This window comes from Macaca nemestrina, chromosome 3 (assembly GCF_043159975.1).
Source record: "Macaca nemestrina isolate mMacNem1 chromosome 3, mMacNem.hap1, whole genome shotgun sequence".
Lineage (NCBI taxonomy): Eukaryota > Metazoa > Chordata > Mammalia > Primates > Cercopithecidae > Macaca > Macaca nemestrina.
The window spans coordinates 43,174,882-43,182,491 of NC_092127.1; the positions used below are offsets into that span (position 1 = coordinate 43,174,882).

Sequence of the window (7,610 nt, forward strand, 5' to 3'; positions counted from 1 at the left end):
ACATTTCCAAAAGAGCCACTTAATATCTCCAAATATATATTGAGCACCTATTACACACCAGACATTATCCTAGGTGCTGGGGGCATAGTATTAAACAAAACAAATATCCTGTGTTCCTGGATCTTCTGGAAGGGGAGACTGAATAAATATGCAAATAATTAAAATATATGGAATGGACGATAATCTCAAGTGCTAAAAAGAAAAAGTAAAGTAGGCATATATAAGATATCAGGGGTTGAAGAAATTGGAATTTCAAGTAAGGTGGCCAGGTAATGCCTCAAAAAGAAGACACTTTTTGAAGGAAAGGGAGGATAGCAAAGTGAGGAAGCAAAGAAGTTGTCAGCATAAATTGCATATTCTAGGACTAGGAAGGAAGCCAGTGTGACTGGTGCAGAGAGAACAAGAGAGAGAGTGAAAAGTGATGAAAGTTAGAGGGGTAAAGAGGCCAGATAATATAGGAACTTAAAGGCAAGAGTTAGCAACTTGTCTTTTAGCCTTAGTAAGGAAGAAGCCACTGGAAGGTTTTGAGAAGATAAATGACATTACCTGCCTTAAGGTTTTCAGGATGACTCTGGCTATTGTGCTGAGAATAGATTGCAGAGGGTGCGGGCAGAAGAGAGCAAGGCTAGTACACTAATCTAAATGAGAGCTGAGTGGCTTGGGCCAGAGAAGGAGTAGAGCAGATAGTGAGAAGTGGTCTCCTTCTAGATAAATTTTAAAGGTAGAGCTGCCAGATTTTGCAGATAGACTGAATGTGGGTTACGAGAAAAGTAAGAGAGTTAAAGATGCCACCAAAGTGATTGGTCTGAGCAAGTGGAGAAAGGTGATATCTTAAATTGAGCTGGTGAAGGTTGCAGGAGAAGGTGACTTGGGACGAAAAATCAATTTTGACTATGTTTAGACTAAGATGCTTATTATGTATGTATGCAATTAATGTGTCAAGTAACAATTAAATATGTGATTCTGGAAAAGACATTTTTGGACATCAAGTCTAGATTGAGTCTCTAAATTGTTTTTTATCATTGTAATAAAAAGAATTGGAAGCAGCCTGTATCCGTGAAAATAATACAGAAATTTCAAGCAGAAATGAATTATTCCAAGGAGTTAGAAGCCCACACAATTGAAAGAATGGATGCCAGGAAAGATTTTCAGGAAATCCAGAAAGGCAGTGATCATAGAGAAGCACTACTGATGATCACCTCTATTTTCTTGATGAGGTACGATGCAAGGTAACATGCCGAGAATAAGAGGGGTAAAGAGGGTTGTGGGTAGGGTTTTTGAGGAAGTAGTAAAAGACACACTTGGGCATCAAAAACAAGTCTCTGCTGAGCCTGTTCACGATTTCTCAAACAAATAGCTAGGATTGTGACATAATGGGATTTCATGCTGTTCTCCCGCTCTGGTGCAACTCTGTGAACATTTAAAGTAGTTCTGTTTAAAAGCTCTTTTAGGAGCACAGCTACACACTAGCAGACAATAAGAGATGCAAGCAGAATTCAACTCTGAACTTGTAAAATGCAGATTTTCAACCCACCCTAGAGATTCTGATTCATTAGGTTTGGGGTGAGGTCCAGGAATTTTTCGTAAGTATCACAGATGATTTTGCACACTGTGATAAACACTGCTCTGAGTGGCTTCCAAACAGAAACTGTTATAGGAACAGCTGCTAAGAATTAGGGGCGCCTTTGGTTGGCAGTGGGAGCCACTGTCACCTAAAAGCAGCCTTTGAAAGCAATAAGTTGCTCAGAGAGAAAAAGCCTTATTATAACAGAATGCTGAAGATTTCTGTCATTCATTACTCTAGAATGAATCACCCTTAAGTAAGAAGAAGCTCAAGGCCTACTGTCTACCCTAATAGCTGAAGAAGTAGAGATTTCTGGTCCTTTTTTTTTTTTTAATTTTCAATGAAGATCAGAAATAGCAATTCTCACTGGAAAATTTCTCAGGTTAAGCTTATAAACTCTAGCCTTTGAATCATTTACAAATTTTAAAATAATAACCTGGCACTCAGATATCTAGCCAGGGCTATGTGTCCAAAAGAAACTTTAAAAACATTAAGTTTTTCCAGGGCTAGTATTAACTTTCAACTGTATTTAGCCAAATAGGAGATGTGGGCAGAGATAATCATATGATACTTTGAATCTTCAAATAAATACCAAACAGATCAGCTTCATGTGATAGTTGCAGATTTTTTTTCTTAATGTGTCTGATTTCATTTTTGACCCTAGATCAAGCTTGTCCAACCCATGACTCAGGACAGCTTTGAATGCAGTTCAACACAAATTCGTAAACTTTCTTAAAACATTTTGAGATTTTTTTTTGCCACTTTTTTCTAGCTCATCAGCTATCATTAGTGTTAGTGTATTTTGCATGTAGCCCAAGACAATTATTCTTCTTCCAATGTGGCTCAGGGAAGCCAAAAGATTGGACATCACTACCTTAGAGGATTGTTTAATCAAGGTATAACTGTGCTAACATAAAGAAAAAGTTTCAACTATTTATGTAAAACTAGTATGTCAGAATACAGTTGGTATGTTTTCCTAAAAAAAATTTAAAAATTCTGCTTATTACCAGCAACCACTTAACAGCCCATATCATTTAACTCAATGAATTAAATTAATCCCATGAAATAAAATGTGAGATAGGGATGATATCTGAATTCATTTTTATTCATGGCTAGAGACTATGAAGATTCTTTTGACAAGCCCTTAAAAAATCTTGTGGGTGATGTTAAAAACTTCAATGTTCAAGTGCTGATTCAATCTGGGGATGGGGGTAGGGACCTCCTGATCTGACACAGTCAATTCTATACAGAGAACATGAGAATAGAAAACCCCCAAGCCATACAAAGGCTGCTGGAGTGTTCACATGCTCATTACCTGAATTTTCTAATGCTGAACAACTGAGGGATATGAATATGCAAAGCTCATAGACTCTGCCCAGCATCAGCCTCTTTCAGCCTCTCCTTTTTCGGAAAAGGAAGTCACAGTGCCTCTGGCTTTCGAAGCTCTGTGTTCTGAATTCCCAAAGCAAGCGGGAGAAGAGAGAAGAGAGAGTGTAGGTTTTTATGTGCTTGTTTGTTTTTATAGCAAAAACTAAATTTGCCTTTTTCAGAGTATGTGCTTTCAGATCAATATCAGAATTTAGCCAGTGACTTCTCATGCATTTGCCTCCCAGAGTTAGCACACATGGTTGTCCCAGAGGCAAAACAAGAGAAATCTCATTGGCTCAGCATCCTGAACTGTCTCAAGTGAGTTGCAAGTTCTTGTAGTTTTCTTCTGTTTCTCTGTGTGTGCTTTTTATGATACACAATAAGTGTACACTTTATGGGATACATGTGATATTTTGATACATGCGTACAATGTGTAATGATCAAATCAAGGTAATTCTGATAGTCATCACTCCAAACATTTATCATTTCTTTCTGTTGGAAACATTCCAAACCTTCTGGTCTAGCTATTTTGAAATATACAAAATATTATTAACTCTAGTCACCCTACTGTGCTATTGAACACTAGAACATATTTCTTCTATCTAACTGTATTTTTGTACACATTTACCGACGTTTCTCCATCCTCATCCTCCCACTTACCCTTCCCCAACTCTGATAACTGCCGTTCTACTCTCTACCTCCATGAGATCTACGTTTTTTAAGTTCCTATGTATGAATGAGAACACGAGATAGTTGTCTTTCTGTGCCTGGCTTATTTCACTTAACACAATATCCTCCAAGTTCATCCATGTTACTGCAAATGACAGGATTTCATTCTTTTTTATGGCTGAATAATATTCCACTGTGTATACATACCACAGTTTCTTTATCCATTCATCCACTGATGCACAGTGTTGATTCCATATCTTGGCTATTGTGAATAGTACTGCAACTACCATGGGAGTACAGAGATCTCTTTGACATACTGATTTTTTCCTTTTAGATATATCTATGTGCTTTTAAAATCCATTATTTGCACTTTATATATTTCTATAACTCTATGCTCAAGATTTGTTAAAAGTCCCAGTCCTTTCTAAGAATTCATGCTTGTTTGTCCATTCTATCAAACATTAATTTTGTGTAAGAGTGACTAGTTCAGATAAGGATATCTCCTAAGTCTACCAGTATCCTTTACATTTTACCAAGTGGAAGACACACTGCCTTCTCTCATAGTCCATCTGTAACCCCCTTTCCTTCCCTTTTCCACTCTGTGCTGAACAGCAAACAGCAACCAAACTATCTTGGGCCAACAATACCATCTACTGGTCATGGTGATAAACTACCAAAACTGCTTTAGTATATTCACAATCCATGTTCTCCCATTTATTCTATAATCAAAACCCAATAAATTATCTTGGAAATTTTTCAGCAAGTGAAAACTATATACACTCAGGCCATCTCAGTCACCGAAAGAAGCCCCAATTCACCACTCATTGTTGTAAATCACATTCTTGTACAGCTCTGTCCATTCCTTTATATGACCCAGTCTCACACCCTTTCCCACAATACACTCTTTCAGCGAGTTCCTTGGAGTTCACTGTGGGTCATTAGCAAAATTTCCTATATCCTTGAAGTAGTCTCTACATCACCTTCATCTCTCTATTCTAAATGAAACCTGATCTTTCTGCAGCTATGAATAGTCACTGCCAGTTTCAGCTTATCATCCTTTCCTTCTCCCTAAACATCCTTGCTTCCGCTGAAGTTCAGCCATGGGTCACCTCACTTCTCCATATGTCCAATCATCTACAGACTTCATAGTCACTTTGCATCATTCCTTGAAGATTCTCATGCCCTACCCACTGTCATCTCTCCAACAGCATTCTTCTCCTAATTCTTGGTGATTTCAATATCATTGAAAAGATCCTTACAATAATCTAGCCTCTCAGGCTCTTGGTGTTCTCTCCTGCCATCATCTTGTCCTCCACATCACTCCAGTCACCTGCTCTTATGGTTGCACTCTAGACCTTACTATTATCAATCACTGCACCCCCTTTCATAATGTCAATTTCAGATGTCAAATACTCCCACCACTACCTCCCGTCTCCATCTTATTCTGATCATTTTCAAGTCACACAATGGACATGTATCTATTGACCTTAGCATCTATTTCTCACTTCCTTATGTCTGCATTTACCTCTATCCTCAATTAAGATTCAACAGTTCAACATGATAACCATTACCTTATATAATCCCAATTCCCTTGTCCTTCTCTTCCACCATCAAATTTACTTTTTCTTAGTTAAATCCCAACTTCCACCTACTCCTTCTTGCTTCTGATCTGTTGAAAATGGCTGAAAAAAAAAAAAAAACAGTTATGCTAACAGATTTACTTCAGTTCCTAATTGTCAACCTCAAGTGGGCCTTCACTGTTGCCAGGGAATTTCACTGCCTTTGAATATACACTTTCATCTCTTATTCTCCTAAACAACTATTTTATACCCTTCTTTTCTTTTCGAACCTACAGCGTCTTGCCATTTATTCTTACTCTAATTCTCTTTATTCTCACTATAACAACTTTGCTCTTCATTTTACTAAGAAAATAGAGATAATTAGAAGGAACTTCCTCATGCTTCCATCACCAAATACACACACTTTCCTCTATGCCCTGCATCTTGTCTTCCCTTCTGTTACATTAAATAGATGATCTCTGTTCCTATCTAAAGATAATTCCACCTATAAAATGGATCTTGTCTTCTAAGAGTATCTTTCTGGAAGTTATGGGTCTTATCTGTATCATAGTTTCCTCTCTGACTGGATCATTTTTGTCTTTAAAAATAAACCCCTGCCAGGCACAGTGGCTCATATCTGTAATCCCAGCACTTTGGGAGGCCAAGGTGGGAGAATCGCTTGATTTTAGGAGTTCAAGACCAGCCTGAGCAACATTGGGAGACCCTGTCTGTATAAAAAATTTTTTTAAATTAGCCAGGCATGGCAGCTTGTGCCTGCAGTCCCAGCTACTCAGGAGGCTGAGCGGGGCGGGCGGGGGGGGGGTGATTGCTGAAGGGAGGTGGAGGCTGCAGTGAGCCATGATGGTGCCACTGCATTCTAGCCTGGGCAACAGAGTGAGATCCTCTCTCTAAAATAAAATTAAATTAAAAAACTCAAACTCTAACTTGACTGCACATGCCCTCCTAGGTACTACCTGATTTCTCTGCTCCCTATCATAGCAAAAACCTTCAAAATGGCGGGCCGCATTTTCTGTCTGTACTTCTCCTAGTATTTCCTGAAGCAAGTTCAAGAGGCTTGTATGCACTCAAAGATTAACAGTGATATCCATGTTGCCAAGCTAATGGTTTTTTCTTAGTTCTCATCTTCCTTCATTATCAGAGGCATTTGTGTCACTTTTGATCATTCCCTTTCTTAAAAAGCCTTCCTTGCTTGACTTTCTTTCTTTTTTTTTTTTTTTTTTGTCTTCCTAGGTCTCCGATCATTCCTCCTGCCATATCCTTGCTGGTTCCTCTTCATATTCCAGACCTCTACACTTGAGAGTGCCAAAATGTTCAATCCTCAGATCTCGCCTTTATCACTCTTCAGGTGATCTCACTTAATCTTCAGACTTCAAATGCCACCTACATGCAGATAATTTCAAATTTCTATCTGTAGCCCAGGCCTCTTCTTTGAATTCTAAACTCATATAATCAACTTCCTACTTGGTATTGCCATATGGAGGACTGACACGCATCTCAAATTTAACATGCCCAAAACTGAACTCACGGTTCCACCCCTCACATATGTTCCTTTCCCTGTTTTTGCTCATAACAGTAAATGACAACTTCTTTCTCTCAGTTTCTTGAGTCCAAGATCTTGAGTCATCCTTGACTCCCTCTCTCTGTTTTCTTGCTTTTTGTTGTGGACATTTTTAAACACAGATGAAAGTAGAGTGAACCTTGACCGCACTTTTGTTTTTTGCTTACACTCCACATCTGATCCATCAACAAGTCCTACTTGTTCTACTTTCAAAGAAAACACAGACTACTTCCCAGCAGCACTCGTCGTTGTGACTCTCTTGGAGCCACCACTGCTTCTCATCTGAACTACTGTGAGAGACTCCTAACTGTTCTACTGACTTCTGCCCATGCTTCTATGTTTTCTTTTATTTTTTATTTCTTTACACAGAGGATGCCTGTTCTTAGGCTGTGAAGACCAAAGGAAAGCGTGAACGCAATCCCTCACTACACAAATTACGCAGTCAAGTTTCCCACATACGGGCAAATCACGGGGGTCAGCACATCCAGAGTGCAATGGATAAACCTGGCCCTCGGAAAACCACCTACGTGAACATGGTATCTCCCCTGCCAGATAAGTATGCTTCTGTGTTTTCAATGGAGCAATTGGAATTTTCTTGCAAGATTATACCACAGCTCTACTCAAAGCCCTCTTCTCACCTTCCTCAGAGTGGAACTCTAAAGTTCTTATTAGAGCTGCACCCTCCACTGCCTTGTCACTGCCACATGTCTTACCACTTCCTTCTCATGCCTTCCTCCCCCAGCCTGGCCTGCTTTGTGCTCTAACTCACTAATCATGTCTAGCTTCAGGATCTTTGCACTTCACGTTTCCTCTGCCTGGAATGCCATTCTTCACATCTCTGCTCAAAGGTAACCTTGTCAACAAGTCCTTC

At 39.1% G+C, this 7,610-nt stretch overlaps 1 non-coding gene across 1 annotated transcript; it reads right to left on the minus strand.

The window, feature by feature from the left end:
• Positions 1 to 7,136: 7,136 nt before the first annotated feature.
• Positions 7,137 to 7,299, minus strand: LOC112423467 (U1 spliceosomal RNA). The gene has a single exon (XR_003013945.2). It is a non-coding gene; the product is annotated as a U1 spliceosomal RNA (small nuclear RNA).
• Between the last annotated feature and the right edge of the window lie 311 nt (positions 7,300 to 7,610).